This window comes from Crinia signifera, chromosome 3 (assembly GCF_055691185.1).
Source record: "Crinia signifera chromosome 3, ASM5569118v1, whole genome shotgun sequence".
NCBI lineage: Eukaryota > Metazoa > Chordata > Amphibia > Anura > Myobatrachidae > Crinia > Crinia signifera.
Genome location: NC_139219.1, coordinates 182,568,216 through 182,586,724, shown reverse-complemented (window position 1 = coordinate 182,586,724; position 18,509 = coordinate 182,568,216). Strand labels below are relative to the sequence as shown.

Genomic DNA, 18,509 nt, shown 5'->3' with positions numbered 1-18,509 from the left:
ATATTTTGGGTTGGCTAGAATGTTGTGCATAGGGTCAAAATGACCCCTTAATCTGCTTCTAGGTCAAAATAATAACAAACAATATTAAATAAGAAGTCTGTCATCAGATAGCAATGACTAGGATTATCACTACGTATGAATGGTTCTCAAGAGAACTGCACTTGTTACACACTTTCTGTAATGAGCAATGCGACACAATAAGCTGAATAAACTTATTAACAGGGGACACCAAGAGGACCCAAGTGGACATGAATACATTTCCAACCAAGCATTACCTACCTATTACATAATGAAGCCAATGACAGTCCAAAATTGCCAGCTGGGGCCCCTACACAGGTGGTTTAAGAGAGAAGAGAGCCCATGTTCAGGATCCATGCTGGCCGCCTCCTTTCTGGCAGTACAGTAGACTCTGTGAGCATTGTATACACAGTACAGTACATCCCATCACATACAACTTACATTCAAATTGCATGTGTGTATACAAATGTGATTATTATCATAATGGACAGCCCTTTGTGAAATACATCTCTTACTAACACTCATCGTTTGCTTACTTATAGCATTACGGTTTCAGTTTTCACAAAATGTAAAAACTATTAATTATGAAAATGAGAAAATAAATTTATAGTACGATCCTGCACTTGCGCGCGCACACACACATTTTGATTGATGCATTTTAGTATATTACTCCAAATAGTAATCCAATTAACTTCCATGTGTTTATATAAAAGCATGAATAATAATTCATGCAAATTTATAATTTCATCATTAGGTTGAGATGGTAAAGTTCAAGTTGTTAAGATAATCATTCTGAAAAGAACCCATTGATATTGAGACAATGAGTCTTTACAGATAGGGTCCAAAGCAAATGCTCAGCTCGGCAGTGGTATTTTCTGAAAGTGTCACATGTCATTATTTCCAAGGTAACAGGGATGACTTTTATTAGACATGTATAAGGTCATTGAATATTAAACAAATTCACACTTGGATGAAAATAGTCTTCGGTCAACAATAGAGATGTCCTTATTTAGCTAAACGGAGTTACTGTGTGACAGAAAGCTGCCATAGAGGAAGATGGATGATTGCACAGCCTTAACCTTATCCCCCCTATAGTGCCACAGTTCAGTCTGTTCAGTATCTTTACAACAAAAGGCCCTCTCTGGGCTCGCATTGGCCTTCAGCATTATTGGTGCTAACAGGTCCAGACATTTTCATCGATCAGTTTCTATCCTTCTTAAACAAGAGTTTGCCCTCCTTGGTGAGCTAGACCCTGGCACAGATGTCTTTTTTTATAATTGCTTCTCTGCTGTCTGTTGGGAAGTATGCAATCGGACAAGTGAACACCACGTCAACACAGAAAATGCTTCACCACTTATCTCAGGCTCCCTATGGCATTTAAGAGAATGTGATATGTGTTTAGCCTGAAGATGTTAACCATTTCATTTCTTTAGCAATGCTGTATTTTTTGTTTTTCAAATATGAAATGTGTTTTAATAAAACATTTTCAATGTATTTTGCAACAAACTTCAGGAACATTTTTAAAATCACTTTATAGCATAATTACAGTACATTTGATTTCCTTTAATCTCTTGACCACCAGCTGTGGAATAATCTTTTAAACACAAAAAGGCAGGACGAGGAAGGTCAAACTTAATTAAAATTCGTAGGAAATCAAAGAAGGGTACACACTGCATGACATTTTGAACAATTTTGCCGATTCCAATGGGTCGGACCGACAAAAATCAAAATGCCGTCCAGTGTGTAGGTACAGTGTCGCTAACAATACGAGATACTGGGCATCATCAGTGTCATCCTCGGTTGTATGTACATGCAGGACAACATAAGTTAATGCTAGTTAGAGCCATGCTGTGGCAAGTGTGTATGCACCCCGGTGGGTCATGTCACACAAGATGCCACTACGCGCGCACGCACACACACATCATCCATTGTATAGCCAGCTTTTTACAAAATGTTTGAAATAAATCTTTTCATATGCAATAAAACTTAAGTGCAATGCTGACCAAACAGTGGTCCATAAGTTGCCACTCTCCTGCTAGGTCAACTTTTGTGAGTGATAGTACTATATGGCAAAGAGCATACACCAAACATTGTTATGAAAGCAGTGAACAGTGATGTCAGAAGATAGGTGCAATGCGCACACAGGTTCCACCCTTGCAGGGGGTAACACTAAAAGGTATGCTTCTCCTATAGAATGATCATAGCGTTGACAGTGCCCAGGTCAACAGTCGAAGCATTTGTGATTACAAACAAACTGTTAAACATCGTGAATGACTCCAGCCACAAGGAGCTGGGTAAAGAACCTTGAATTTTATCTTGGACTTTTAATATTACTACTAATAATAATACTACAGGTTGAGTATCCCATATCCAAAATGCTCGGGACCAGGAGAATTTTGGATAATGGATTATTCCGTATTTTGGAATATATTAATATTTCAATTATGTATTTTGAAGTATCTTGCATTTATGCTGTATAAAACACACCAAACACTTGAAATGCACACAAATACTTTTTATTTGTTCAAAAAACAAGCTTTCAAAACATGAAACAAAATTTGTGTACTATCTCAGATATTGAATTTGAATGCCAAGCAATCATTGTCTTGTACATATATAGTACCAGTTACATATCATGTCGTCAGTAGTGCTGTTACAAATGTCCCCAGTGATTTTTTTTTTCACTTTCTGGAATGTATGGTTTTCGGAATAATTCGGATAACGGATATTCGGATACGGGATACTCAACCTGTATTTAATATTTTTAGAGTCAAATAAATATATCTTTAAGTGTATATGAAGGATAAATAATTCTATTCAGGTTACTTGACGCTAAAAAAAAAACACTATTGGTCTTTGAGATAGACACATTTATATACACACACACACACACACAGCTTGCTCGAAGAAAAAGCTTTGAAAGCGAGTGAAATTTAATAGGATGAGAGAGATTCAGAAAGTGAGAGATTTGGTAAGAAATCTCCAGTTTTTTAAAGCAGCAATCATCGGCCAAGGGACCCCATTTCACTGCAAGTCCTACAGTGACAACTGGTCTCTTATGAACCTCGCAACTGCTGACACATCATAGCTAAAATGAACATGTACCCTTTTCCTGGTTTAAAGCTCACCTGCCAATTACTGTACCTTATGGCTTTTAAAGGTGAGACAATCACCAACACAACTCCTGAATTTGTATTAAAGGGGCAGCTGTCACAGGTAAAACCCCCTTATTTATTTGATTATTTGTATATTATGGAGACTTAGTTTATTATGCGGGGTACATGTATTTGTATTTACAAGGGTGTGTGGTCACAGGCCACTGCACCCCAACCTGGGAAGTGTGGGTGCTATTTGCACCCCATTCATCGGAATGGCGAGTGCGGTGGTACTTCTGTATCTATATATACACTTATTACTATGCGCCTGATTCAGACCTGTTTACAAGGCTGCAAACACTCGCAGCCTAGCGAGCACGTCAGCCAGTTTGTGACAAACCTTAATCACCTCTTTAGGAAACGTTGGACTGGATCTAGTCATCCTGTTGCCTCTCTAAAACCTGGACAGTTCACAGTCACTTCATGTGAACTTATGCTGGCAAAGCCACAATATTATATATAGATTATAGTTTTATTTATTTTGTGGTTTTATTATGTGTTTACTGTGAGGATAATACAATGACTATTTTTCTCACTGCAGCTACCCCAATGTACATGGACACGCCAAATTCAACTGTTTGCGCTGATGGGTGCAAGTGTTACAGGCACTCGTTTTATGCTCACACCCTCCTGAGATAGCCAGCTGATATATGCCGGAAGTCGAGCTTTTGGTCACCAAAACTTATGCCCCTTTCCCACTGCAGCTAAAAAACGGTAAATTGCCGATTTTCAGCGCAATTTACCGTTTTAAGGCTGCAGTGGGAAAGTGCCAGAGTTGAAATACCGTTTAAAGCTAAATGGTATTTCAACCCGTTTTTAAAGCAGAGTCCTACACGGCTAAATAATGTTTAAGAGGCAGTGGGAATGCCTTTTAAATGTTATTTAACCTCCAGGCAGTCCCAGTGCCTGATGAAACCTAGTAGTTCTCACTTTGTGCATGTGTAATGAGTGCACGTGCATAATAAAGAGCCGCTCATTACATATGTGCATATGTAATGAGCGGCTCATTAGTATGCATGTGCACTCATTACATATGCGCAAAGTGAGAACTACTAGTTCTCATCAGGCACTGGGACTGCCTGTACCCTGCATGGACCCTGCATGGACCCCCGCTGCCTCCCCACTGCCCTGCATCCCCGTGCAGGTAAGTACAAGGGGAGGGGAGGTGGGGGCACAGGGCAGGTACGGGGGGTTAGGCACTCTTTACACTTGGGGGGGGGAGGGGGGAGGGATTAGGCACTCTTTACACTGGGGGGGGGTTAGGCACTGTACATTTTACACAGTTCACTGCAATGGGAATGGTACTTAAATGGTATGTAAACCGGTAATCTGCTGCAGTGGGAATGCTAATACCGTTTTAAATAACATTTAAGATTACCAGTACTTTAAACTGGTCTGCAGTGGGAAAGCAGCATTACTGTGTCCAGTTGTTTTGGTGTGACATATGTGATCAGTGATGGATGCCTCATGTCCATCTGAACATACAACTGAATATTGCCCCTCACTTTAACTGGAGAATAAGTGTTAGTAATCAAAGGCCTTTCTTAAAATGCAACATGTGTTGCTTATTATACATGTATTATTCATGGTTATATTTAAGGTATAATGTATATTTTGTCTTTATTTTAATGGTAGCAACATCCAAGACATAGTTCCAGGGAGACCCACAGCTGGGAGAAAACCGAACATGGAAGAGACAAACATGGCAGCAAACAAAGGCATCTGCAGCAGTGCGAATGGCGGTCAATTTGATTACACCATCTGGACCATTGGGGTGCCTTGAGGGCCACATTTGGAAACCTCTATGCTAGGTAATGAAACACGGGTCTTAAATTATACATACAAAATATATTAGCTGTGCTTATCGTAAAACTAAAATCCTGGTTGCCCTGTATTAAAGAAAAAAAATTGCTGAGGCAGATGGGCAATAGGTCAGAAGCTAGTTGCAATTATGTTGCTACATCCAGAAGTTTCTGCAGTTGTGCTTTGCCACTGAAACCCTTTATGTGTGGGGGTGGGGCAGCGGTGACAAAATCTGTAAAACTGGTATCTTAAATTTAAAAAAAAAAAAAAATTTAAAACTGCTATTCTGTGATTTTATTGTGTAATCGCTATCTGTAATCCACAAATTATACAGTGATACCTTACAAGACTTTCTTGTGGAAAGGCATGGGAAAGCCTTCACAGTCAAAAGCTAGCAATGGCAGTATAATCACCAGGCAGAAATCCCACTCATGCATCAGGAAAGCAATAATGTTTTAGTTTTCACCAGCAATAAGGATCCTCGCCCTTTGATAGATCCCCCCTCCCGAAGGTCATTTGAAACCACAAGATTAAGAGCAATAAAACATATTTCCCTACAATGGTGATCAGACTGAAGACAAGTCATTCTTGTTTTAGTGTTATTCTACATGCTGTACAATGTGAAGCACAATAACATTTCTCCGCAAAACTAACCAGCATACAGTAATATAGAAGCTTATTCTGTTTGGTAAATCATCAACGTATAGAGAAAATTACTAATCAAGGTTTAGCGCGGTTTGTAATATCAGTTGTGACAATTCTCAATGCAATATATTTTGCTTATCTGGAACCTAAATTAAATTGAAGCAGTTTACCCGACCTTGGCTTTACTATTGCCAGACCTAAATTGAGATACAGTATATATACAGTACTGCTCACACTATAGTATATATCTTAAAGAAAATATTATACAAAACAGGTCAGACCATAAACAGTGAAACTATTCCCAATTTACCACTAGCTGAATGCCCGAGCTTCACTACGGGATGAGGATGATAAATCAAAACAGTGCCCAGTGAAATTATGTATTTATTTACATTTTCTTATATAGCGCAGCACATTATGCATCTTCTGATAAACCCTGTGCTACTGGGAGACCCTGCTACTGCCACTAAATAACACTCGGGGAAATTTACTAAGACAAATTTGTGAAAAAAAAGTTGGCGTATACGTATTTTTGGCATTTACTATTCCAAAAATACGAATTTTCGTATTGATGGGACATTCGTATTTGTATTTACAAATACGAATGAATACACCATCGAATGAATATGACAGAAATTCACAGAATGGCGATTCCTGATTTACTAAGCTAATTGGAGTGAAACGCCCGCAAATGGCGTGCCAAATACGGCAGGAAAATACTATTTCTTTTCCTGTCATATTTGGCTTTTGCCTTCACAGTTCAGTCAGATCCATGCAGGATTCAATGTATAAAAAAAGAATAAAATAAAAATAAATAAAAAAACGGCGTGGGGTCCCAGCACCAGGCTGAAAGAGCCGGGGCTGGTAATAATAAAAAAAAAAAAAAACCAGGAAACCCGGCAAATAGGGGTTCCCCGATTTTTTAAAACCAGCCCCAGGCTCCAGGTCCGGGGCTGGTTCCCAAAATACAGGGGACAAAATGAGTAGGGGTCCCCCGTATTTTAAGAAACAGCCCCAGGCCAAATCAGCCAGCAGGGTAATGCCACAGCCGGCGGGAGATTTTTTATACAGGTCCCCCGGCAAAAGCATTCACCCCCCACGACCAGTCAGCCTGGCATGGGGCACTGGGGGAGTGGGGACCCCCCCCCAATAAACCCCCTCCAGGACTTAGCTGACCAGGCTTCAGCCTGGTGCTGTCCCCGGTGACCCTGGAGTGGTGGTCACCGGGCTGATTAAGTGTAAAACAATAGAATAAACTATTGTTTAGTACTGTGGAACTATAAGTCGCAGCAAGCCTCCCCGCAAGCTGGGACTTGGAGAACCACAAGTCCCAGCATGTGGGGTCATTAAAGGGCCCGCTGGCACTTGTAGTTCCACAGTATGAAAAATAGTAAAATAAACACACACAGACACTTGAAAAGTAAAACTTTAATACATCCAAAGCCCACACATACTGATACTTACCTATCTTGATCCCATCGGTAGGTCCCTGGGTCCGGGGCTCTTCGGATCCTGGACCCCGAACTCTGCAGCCCTGGAGCCCCGGACCCAGGAACCAAGGCCCCGGACCCAGGGACCTACCGATGGGATTAAGATAGGTAAATATCAGTATGTGTGGGCTTTGGATGTATTAAAGTTTTATTTTTCAAGTGTCTGTGTGTGTTTATTTTACTATTGTTCATACTGTGGAACTACAAGTGCCAGCGGGCCCTTTAATGCCCCGCATGCTGGGACTTAGCCTGGTGACCACCGCTACAGGGTCACCGGGGACAGCACCAGGCTTCAGCCTGGTCAGGTAAGTCCTGGAGGGGGTGACCCATTTATTGGGGGGGGCCCCCACTCCCCCAGGGCCCCTGGCCAGGCTGACTGGTTGGTATGGTGAATGCTTTGGCTGGGGGGACTTGTATAAAAAGTCTCCGCCCAGCTGTGGCATTACCCTGCTGGCTGGTTTGGTCTGGGGCTGGTTCTTAAAATACGGGGGACCCATACTCATTTTGTCCCCCGTATTTTGGGAACCAGCCCTGGACCTGGTTAAAAAAATTTATAATAATAATAAAAAAAAAAAAATCGGGGAACCCCGTTTTCTGATTTTTTTTATTACCAGCTCTTTCAGCCTGGTGCTGGTTACGGCTGTGGGGGGGACCCCATGCCGTTTTTTACATTTATTTATTTTACCTTTTTTTTTTTTTACACATTGCAGCCTGCACGGATCTGACTGATTCGTGCAGACTGCCTGTACGAATTCGCATTAGCGACCGTATATACGGCCGCTAATTCGAATGGTTACAAAGCAGTCGTATTTCACTGCTTTGTAAATTCCCCTCCGGAACACGACTTTGCATATGGCTGAATACGATTTTTAGTAATTTAGTATTCTTAGTAAATTTCCCCCTCAATGTGTGAGTTCATGCTACCCCCATTCCCCTCCACACATCATGTCAATGCCCATCACATGCAGCAAAGTTGTCACTGACATATCATGCATGTCTTGATATAGGACCTTATTAAGGTCCGTTTGCACCAGTACCAATGTTTTATTAATGCGCATGTCAATATGCACGGTGCTTGCACCCACTGCGAATACTTGGATCGCTAGGTGCGCGCACCCAGGACAGCGTGTGGGGGGTGTATAGGGGTGTGCATATGTGAATGCCCAGCAATCTATGAATGTTCTCATGCTAATGAGACAGTGACGTGGGCTGGCAGCTGACATTACCGGATTGAGCTGCCCACCCACTTCCTTTTGAACGTGCAAGCATATGTAAGGGTGCCTCCATTGCCAACCATTGAATGATGTGGGCGTTTCCCTGCACGCTGTGAACGGATGTTTATGGAAAACATCCATTCGTAGCCAGTGCGAATGTACATGCCTTGCGAATGGTGGGCTGGCATACCATCATTCCCAAGGTGGGGATAGGTTAAATACGCATCCAAGAAAATCAACCCGATAGTCTGTGCTGCTGTCCCAACCATTTGGGTGCTAAGGGTGTCTTGCCCCCACAGTTTTTTTTTTCCACAGATTGTAATTGATATGTGGACCAAGTTAGGTGTAAATTGCTCCAGCCATTACAGAGTTATGCTGACTGCTAAAATACTCTGTGCTGCTGTTCCATCGCTAGGGGTGTCTTACCCCCACAGTGTTTGTTCCCATATTGTAATTCTTATGTAAAATTACTCTAGCCATTCCGGAGTTATGTTGGTTCCTAATTTAGTCTGTGCTGCTGTCCCAGCCCTAGGGGTGCATAACCCCCACAGTGTTTGTTCCCGGATTTTAAATCATATGTGTACCACGTTTGGTGTAAATTGCTGCAGTCATTCCAGAGCCATGTTGGAACATACATATACACATACAGTACATACACACATCCATCCAATTTTAGCGATTTCCGTGGACAGTGACATTATTAAGACACCTTAGCAAGCACTTGGGACTTAAGGAGAAGTTACCTGCCAAGTTTCAAGATTGTAGGCCTTGTGGTTTAAGAGATTTCATCAATCTCCTTTTTTGCCTTTTATACTAATAGACTTTCAATATTTCATTTTCGAAAGTCAGAAAAATTCATAGTGCAATCAGGTCTATCAAAATGTATGGGTAGGATACAACAGCATGGTCGACCCTTTATGGGAGGTTGCAAAACCCTTGCTATATAAAACTCAGATGAAATCTCACCTAGAGTTTACCTGGGTGTGGTATAGCACACCGACAGTCGGAATCCTGACAGTCATTAGCCCGATGTCAGGATCCAGACTGCCTGGACTCCCCGGGGGGAGTGCAAGATAGCCCCTTGCGGGCTAGCTGTCCTGCAGGCACAGTGGTTCACTACGCTTGCCACCTATTTTCCCTCTATGGGGGTCGTGAGCATCGGGATCCTGTATGTTAGGGTTTTAACAGTAGGGATTCCAATGTTGGTGTAATGACTGTCAGAATCCCGACTGTCAGCCATCCGGCACACGTTTGCCCGAACATACAGTAAGTAGATAAGGGAATTAGCAGTACAACCCTTTTGTGAAGCCTCATTTTAAAGAAATCTTGGAGGAAACCCTTAAAAAAAAAAAACCTAAGATGATGATGATTGTGATTTCTACAAGACAAAAGAAACAGTGATTGCTTTCATACAAAAAGAGGACTGTCTGAAGTAGCGCAGGCCAAGTCCATATCTGAAGCCCAACAAGAGTTCCACAATCTACCTCAAAGAGTAAAGGGAAATTACAGCACTCAGATGTTTCTAGGTACTAGAAATACTTATAGCGGAGTCTACTTAAGTTATTGTGTATTATGTATTGCAGTTTGTATTTTAGATTGTAAGAAATTTACAAGGGGTGTGTGATGTAGATGAGTAATATGGTTGCAGAATTTTGGTCAGGTTGTTGAGGAATGACGTGTACTAAAGTCATGCCTTTTCCCCATAGAAAATAAAACATTGAGTGCGTGACATGCCTTTGGGTTGTTGACATTTTTTTCTCCTCTAAATTTGGATAATATATAGAATTTTTTTTTTTTTTTTTGCTCAATTTGATTTTGACTATTTACTAATGCCTTGGTAAATATTGGAGCATAATAACTTTATATGCTTTATATAACTAATGCTGACATTACGCATCTGTGGTAAATTTGGTGGAAAAAGATTCTATTGTGCTAAGCATTGAAAACTAAAGACACAACTTTCTTATCTGCCAATATTTTGCTGGTTTCTTGATATTGTGATTTAAAGTTTCTAACTCACTTGGCCGTCATGGTCTCAGTTTGGGAACCACAGAACTCAACAAGCAACAGATTCAAATGTTGTATTAGTAAATTAGAATTTGAAATATGATCACTGTAGCAAGATGCCCATTACATGTGACAGACTCCTGAGATCACACTCTGATAAGCGGATGCATTCACACATTCAGCAATGTAATATGCATTAGCATGGTGATTTATTAAAAGATAGCCAATAAATAAGATTTACCTATTCTATCACAAGTTCTTTCAACATTGTTAAGAGTTAAGTGAATGCCTGGTATGATGCTTTTTAGAGCTGCAGGGCGACTGTGGTGTTATGTGTCTAAATGGCTTGTGCATAATCTCACAGCATGTCTATCAATCAATGTCATGGCGCTCTGGGATTCCTGTCGTCAGTTATCGTCTGAATGATAATGAATAATAAGTGTGCCTCGTCTGCTTACATATTCATATATGCTTACAATGGTATGATCAGCAGGAGATTAAAATGTGTATTATTCATTTGATTTGCACACTTCAATAGAAAACAAACAAAACAACGAAGAAACAAAACACTACTTTCAAATACATTTTTAGTCATGAAGAACATCCTCTCTTATTATAAACTAAGGTAAGTATGTTTAACTGGTTATGTATGTTAATATAAGACCCCTTTGTAGGTCACATAAATTGTATTTGACACTTCTAGTAGCACCTGACAACATTAAGCCGACAAAGGATTACATATAAAAAAAAAATTTTTTTAAAGGCCGATACTTATCTGAAAGCTAATCAGTTGGTTTCGATTTGTTCGTTGTAGGAAGTAGTTTTGAGATAAATCTATTCCTAGGACATAAAGCTTACTTGTACAAACTGCATTCTGGTCATTTACAGTGACTGAGGATTTATCAAGCATTAGACCAAAATGTCCAGATTGTACCTAACATATGCTTCCCACTACCTTCCTGTAAAATGTATATGTACAGGAGAAAAACTGCACACCGTTTCCACTGTGAATTGTGGGTGCTGCTCCACATAGTAAATAAATATTACATTTTCCAAAAAGGAAATGCGATCAGCACACCACCAGTTTTCGTTTTCAATATTTATATTAAAGAGCATCCCCCCAAAAAAAGTTTACAAATGGCAGCATATTGGAACGAACAAGAGGCTACAGGTTAATTTTCATTAGTAGATCAGATGGTGAAAATGACAGCTTGTAGCCAGCCCCATGGCTTTATCTAGGGCACAAACCTAACTGACAAGATGCTGCATATATAGGACTACTGGTGGCCGCCAGAATCAGTGCAATTGGACTCACCTGTCTGCGAAATACGGCATCAGCATAGGTTATTGCGGCATACTTCCTGGTCAATGGAATGCAGAAGGCGGTCATGAGTCGTTCCGTTCAGCACTGACAGCTGACACACCTAATTAACCCACCAATAAATAAATAAAAATGCTGGAAATGAATAGCGCAGTCCCTCATACGGTGCAGAAACAAGCAGATTGCAATGTGTCTCTGGTGCTATGTCCCGACTACCTGCCTGAACGCAGCAACTTCCAGTTCCTGGAATGCACACATCTTCGGAGGGATCGACCCGGGCGCAACCGGCCGAATAATACTAACAGTGTGTCAGTGTCAATACATCAGTTTTATACGTCATGACATGTGTCGCCGTTACTTTCTTTAATCTCTAAACCCGCAAAATTAAATATTAGGAAGTCTCTACATTTTTGTGCAAACATTATCAAAATACAAAAAACCTGAGTGGCATACATTTAAAAAGTCTTTGATGGTATGTCCAGCCTAAAAAAAAAAGTGTCTGGGGACTGGTGGTGTGCTTTGTTCTCTCACTAGCATCGCTTTTTTAATCGAGGAGCGATGCATATCTATGCGCTCCTTTAGCATCCTAATAGTTTTTCCTATATATAATAGTTGACATGGGCATACAGTATAATCACGTAAACCACGTATTTACTGTCCCACGACATCCGTTGCTGAAGCTTATATTTGGACCCAGTAACAGGATGTTTAAAGAATTCACTGGTCCATAAATGCTGCCAGTTGGTACAGCCACTACATCAAAAAAACTCCATTCTTCAGGTTCAGTCAAGAAGTCCGTCTGACTCTTGGACTAATATCAGAAAAGGTCACAAAGTCCTTCAAATTATTGCTACGTTTATAAGCAAAAAGAGGTTTCTCTTTACAAAATTGGGCCATAACGGGATCTGTTTCCGATATGTGCGAGTTTCGAAGAACAGAGTGTAGACTAGATAGATAGATAGATCTCCTCAACTGCTGGAAGTGATCTGCTATACTGGATTTTAATTTTACTAAATCTAATACGATAGGATCTAATAGGATCTTAAATTAGGCTGGAGATATAGGATATGCCTAATTTTGTTATACCTGGTGGTTGTTCTCAGTTTTGAAAAATCAACTGTTTTTTTTTATTCTCAGAATACAAACTGTGTAGCAAACAAAACCAAGCCATGGAATAACCAAAGTTATATGAATGTACCCCCAAACAATAGCAAAGGAATCTCAGTCAAAAATAAATAAAAAGTGTCCTAAAATACACATTTGATATGGAACTTCTAAACAAATGTTCCCACAATGTTATAACTGTATAGACATGCTACTAAGGCAGTTAGTACTTGATGATGGTCTGAATGGCAAGGATTACAAGAATTCACTCAGTGGGCATGGAAAGTACAACATATAACATAAGGGGAAGTTAATAATGAGTAGAAAACTCTGGACAGATAGACATTTGGAGGTGAATGTATCAATGTCAGACTTAACTCAATGCACGGTGTGTAAAGTTGTGGGGAAAAAATTCCATACAAAAACTCATCTCTCAGCAAAGTCCAGATTTAATACATAGTATCCATTTAGTTGTTCTAATTGTTTGTCTGAAATAAAACCCCACAAAAAATTAATTGGCTACTAAGGAGATTATAGTTTGTAATCAGAGACCCCACTGAATACAAACAACAGTGCTCACATACCAAGTGACAGGACAGCAAAACAGTCAAATGTAAATGCCATCCATCCAACGATTCGGTCCAAAGAAAAAAAGGACCTCTATCAAGGCTATGGCATCCAAAACAAATGAGGAATCTATAACCAAAAAAAAAAAATCGAACAGGAGCTTGTTCCTTGCTATTTATGGTCAATTGGCTGTGTTATTATTGATTGATACATAGAGTGCTCTTATCCCTATTCAGTAGGGTCACTGGACATATTAGTGAATGCAGTTTTTAGCTGCATACCTTTGGGCACCACTAACTGGTGGCATTGGGTGAACGTGAGTGCAGATTTTGGTACTTGTTTCCTAGAACGGCCACAATCAGGGGAAATCGTGTACCTTAACTTAAGGTACACGATTACCCCCCGATGGACCCGATTTCCTTTGAAATCAGGTCCATTTTGCCGGCAAAGGCAAAATCGGGTCCATCGCGTCGGTCGGGTGCATTAACATGGCATGCAATGCGACCGACGCGATGCACCCGATTTTGCCATAGGGTTCAATGTTAAAATATTTGTAACATTGTAATCGGGAAAAAAAATTGGAAATGGGTCAATATGGCCCATTTCTCATTGTATATGCCCCCCCCCCCCATTGTGAACGTCACCCCACGATTGACGCCAACCCGAAGCGTGGCGAGCGTAGCGAGCCCGCGAGGGGTGGCGGTACGCGTCCTCCGACCTTTTCATACCCCTACTATCCACGTCGGCGTGGAGTTGAGAATATAAAGTGTGGTGAGTGCAGCGAGCCACCGAGCACGAAGCGTGGCGAGCGCAGTGAGCCCCGCGAGGGGACGTGTATACCTGTGAAGTTATACGCGTCCGCTCGCCACGCTTTGGGCTCGGTGGCTCGCTGCACTCGCCACACTTTATATTCTCAACTCCACGCCGACGTGGATAGTAGGGGTATGAAAAGGTCGGAGGACGCGTACCGCTACGCTCGCCACGCTTCGGGTTGGCGTCAATCGTGGGGTGCCATTGAGGGGGTTAAAATTGGGGTCTTGAGAGACTTTTACATTGAATCCAATGTAAAATAGGTTCCCAGGGACCCTATTCACATTTCAATCAATGTAAAAATCGGGACCATCACGTCGGTCGCATCGCATGCGATTTGGTTGCATGCGATGCGATCGATGCGACCGACCCGATCAACATCGGTGTGGTCGTTCTAGGAAACAAGTACCCAGATTTGTGTTTATATATATATATATATGTATGTAGATGTTCATTTTAAATATGCATTTAAATGTGATTAAGGGACTTTCAAACTGGGAACATTGTTGACGCTAACAGCCACAAATGAGTTTAAAAATCTTGAAAAATCTGCTTTCAAAGCACCTAATATCACGTAATTCCATATATTACTAAACTCAAAATGTAAAACTTATTACTACTGATGATGTTCATCGGGCATCATTTAAAGCAAATTATGTATATACATGAGAATAGATATAATTGACATGGTCCTCAAACATAGTCTATGGCCAATAGACCCCATATAAGTACGATTATAGTATGAATAATTTATGAGTCTGAAACTTTTTAAACAAGATTAAAATTGGAACTTAAGCAGACACCCCACCTGTGACTAATAAGGTACATTATCATCTAGGGCATTATCTATTCTGGGACAGCGAATCCAGTTTTTTTCCGTATGATAATACTCTCTGTCATCGAAGGGTACGTATCCCCCCAAGAGGTTAAATACGCAACCTTTTGCTTACTCATATCCTTCTGTAACATGCTCACTCCCCATTGATTACTTGTATATATATATATATATATATATATATATATATATATATATATATATATATATATATATATATACACATATATACATATATACATGTTTTTAATATTTTAGACGTCGTCATAGCGTCAAAAAGTTTTTTTAAAAACTCTACATACACCTTCCAAAGCTCAGAATCTCGGTATGTATATATAATTATTCGTACCGCTAAACACCACAGATTACAAATAACGATAAGTATCTAAAGGGCTGTTTATATTCTCATAGAGTCTATTACCCCTGAGGAAGTCGTACAGCAACGAAACGCGTTGGGTCTCGACTCACCAGAAATTTTTGTATCACCAATGTACCATTAGTTCTGTTAATAATGTCTGACATCGATTATGCCATCTATGTTTTAATAAAATTATTTTACAAATTGTAAGAATTCGAAACCCACTGTTGAATAACACACCAAGGTGGAGGTTTCTATATAGCGCTCTCTATATCCATTTCTTGTGCACATATCCATTGATGTTGTCCTCCACTAACAGGGAGGTCTTATAGAGTAGCTGCTGACAATAGCGCAAACACACACACACACACATATATATATATATATATATATATATATATATATATATATATATCCCCATTACCAATATGCATGAAGGACGAGTACTGTATATAATGAACATTTAACTTATATGTGCCCTCACTGTTTGAGCTTCTGGTTGAAGAATTGTTTGGTCTGAAATAACCCTTCATTAATGTGCAATAAGCCTAATTATGTGCCAGTCCCAGTGGTGTCATTTACTTAAGGCTACAAACACTTGTTAAATTGCTGCATCCAAGATGCATATTTAATGCAAGTTAAGCATATGTAAACAGATGAGAAATTACAAGTGATGCAGTATTGTCATGCATTTTCTGTAAATTTTGATGCATGTGATCTTACATACCAGAATGCAGAAAAAAAATTAATATTCCTTATAGTGATAAAGCTACATAAACCTAATGATGTGAGGTTGAAAATGTATTTACAGTACATCTGCATATCCACATGCACTGAGCGCAAAGATAGCAACTTATATTTGTCAAAAATACACAAGGTCAAAGAATTATCACACATGCATTTGAATGGATATAGAATGCATAGGGGCAATTCAATGACATGCAGTAAGTTACAGTGGGCTAATAGAGGCAATGTGGTTAAACAGATACAGTCAGGGGCAGCCAGCACCAAGGTTTCTTTTCTAGCCTGTCTTGAATATAAATCCATATTAAAGTGGTCTGTTAGTGGTTGCAGGGTACGGATTAACACTTAGGGGTTTATTCAATGCGGCCGGGGGTTAAATGGTGGGGATTGCAGAAAGCAAGTGATCCTCGCTGTTTAAACCCCACGCCGGTCGCCCACCCTATTCAGCGCACCGGGGAAATCCTCGCTGTCAGAGGACAGCGAGGATTCTCCAAAGCAACGAGGCTCGCGGCTAATACAGGGAGCCCGCTGCATTTAGCCGCGAGTCTCACTATTTTAGCGGCCGCACGTGCCATTTTTCCCCTCGCTTCAAAAACCTAGTGAGGGGGGGGGGGCATAGGCAGGGTGGACAGTTGAATTCCGATCCTAAGAGCTGTGACAGCGAGCAGGCAGCCCTATAATAGCTCGCAGAAAGCATTGAATACACCTCTTAGAATCTGAGAAAAGTACCTAACACGCGTTAGTGGGATAATTTACCAGGTGATAATAAAAGGGTCTCCGACTGAATAGCCCTTAGCGATAAAGCCTGTGACTACATCCTTCCTACCAGTTGTAAATTAACTCAATTGAATTTTATTCAAACTCTGTAGCTTATGTCTTCTTTTACATCCAAAGTAAATAACTCTCATTCACCTATAAAGCCTTCAACTGATTTTTTTTCACCCTCAGAATGGCCAACCTCATCCCCATATATAATACACCCCCCTCTTGTCTCCAAACCTACATAGGTATTTGGAATGTGGGGGGGGGGGGGGGGGTGATACTCTTTACTTATAGACATGCAGCCTGGTCAAGCTGTCCAACATTTGATAGCAATTACAGTAAACAAAGAGGAATTTTTACACTGTGCTCTAGTTATTTCCTGAATACAGTCTCAGATGTATGAATTACAGATCTTTTTTAAAATCCCTCAGTGTTTTAAAATGGAAATAAAATGAAGTTGCACAGGACAGTGAATTTATCAGATGTGCCAAAATTCAGGTTATGGTTTGTGACCTCACACATCACTGGAGGTCATAGTTTAATTACCGTATGTGTGGTATTTGCATGACTTCCGAGTACAGGTACTCCAGAATACTTATACACTCCATACTGGTAGATTAAATGGCTTCTAATAAAATGATCCAAGTGGAAGTTGTGTTTGTCTAGTTTGACTGTTGTACAGATTAGATTTATATGCACATCGTCAGGTTTGTAAAAGAAGTTATGCCAAAGGCAAAATAACTCCAGTCCATATTTTCCCTCTTTCCCTCTTTCCCTCTTGTGGCCGTTCTAGGAAACAAGTACCAAAATCTGCACTCACGTTCACCCAATGCCACCAGTTAGTGGTGCCCAAAGGTATGCAGCTAAAAACTGCATTCACTAATATGTCCAGTGACCCTACTGAATAGGGATAAGAGCACTCTATGTATCAATCAATAATAACACAGCCAATTGACCATAAATAGCAAGGAACAAGCTCCTGTTCGATTTTTTTTTTTTGGTTATAGATTCCTCATTTGTTTTGGATGCCATAGCCTTGATAGAGGTCCTTTTTTTCTTTGGACCGAATCGTTGGATGGATGGCATTTACATTTGACTGTTTTGCTGTCCTGTCACTTGGTATGTGAGCACTGTTGTTTGTATTCAGTGGGGTCTCTGATTACAAACTATAATCTCCTTAGTAGCCAATTAATTTTTTGTGGGGTTTTATTTCAGACAAACAATTAGAACAACTAAATGGATACTATGTATTAAATCTGGACTTTGCTGAGAGATGAGTTTTTGTATGGAATTTTTTCCCCACAACTTTACACACCGTGCATTGAGTTAAGTCTGACATTGATACCTGTGAAGTTATACGCGTCCGCTCGCCACGCTTTGGGCTCGGTGGCTCGCTGCACTCGCCACACTTTATATTCTCAACTCCACGCCGACGTGGATAGTAGGGGTATGAAAAGGTCGGAGGACGCGTACCGCTACGCTCGCCACGCTTCGGGTTGGCGTCAATCGTGGGGTGCCATTGAGGGGGTTAAAATTGGGGTCTTGAGAGACTTTTACATTGAATCCAATGTAAAATAGGTTCCCAGGGACCCTATTCACATTTCAATCAATGTAAAAATCGGGACCATCACGTCGGTCGCATCGCATGCGATTTGGTTGCATGCGATGCGATCGAT

The 18,509-nt window shown here is 40.5% G+C and overlaps 1 protein-coding gene across 7 annotated transcripts in view; it reads right to left on the bottom strand.

Moving 5' to 3' along the window:
• EPHA7 (EPH receptor A7) overlaps window positions 1–18,509 on the bottom strand; it is a 184,658-nt gene that overhangs the window by 152,659 nt on the left and 13,490 nt on the right. The window lies entirely within an intron of this gene.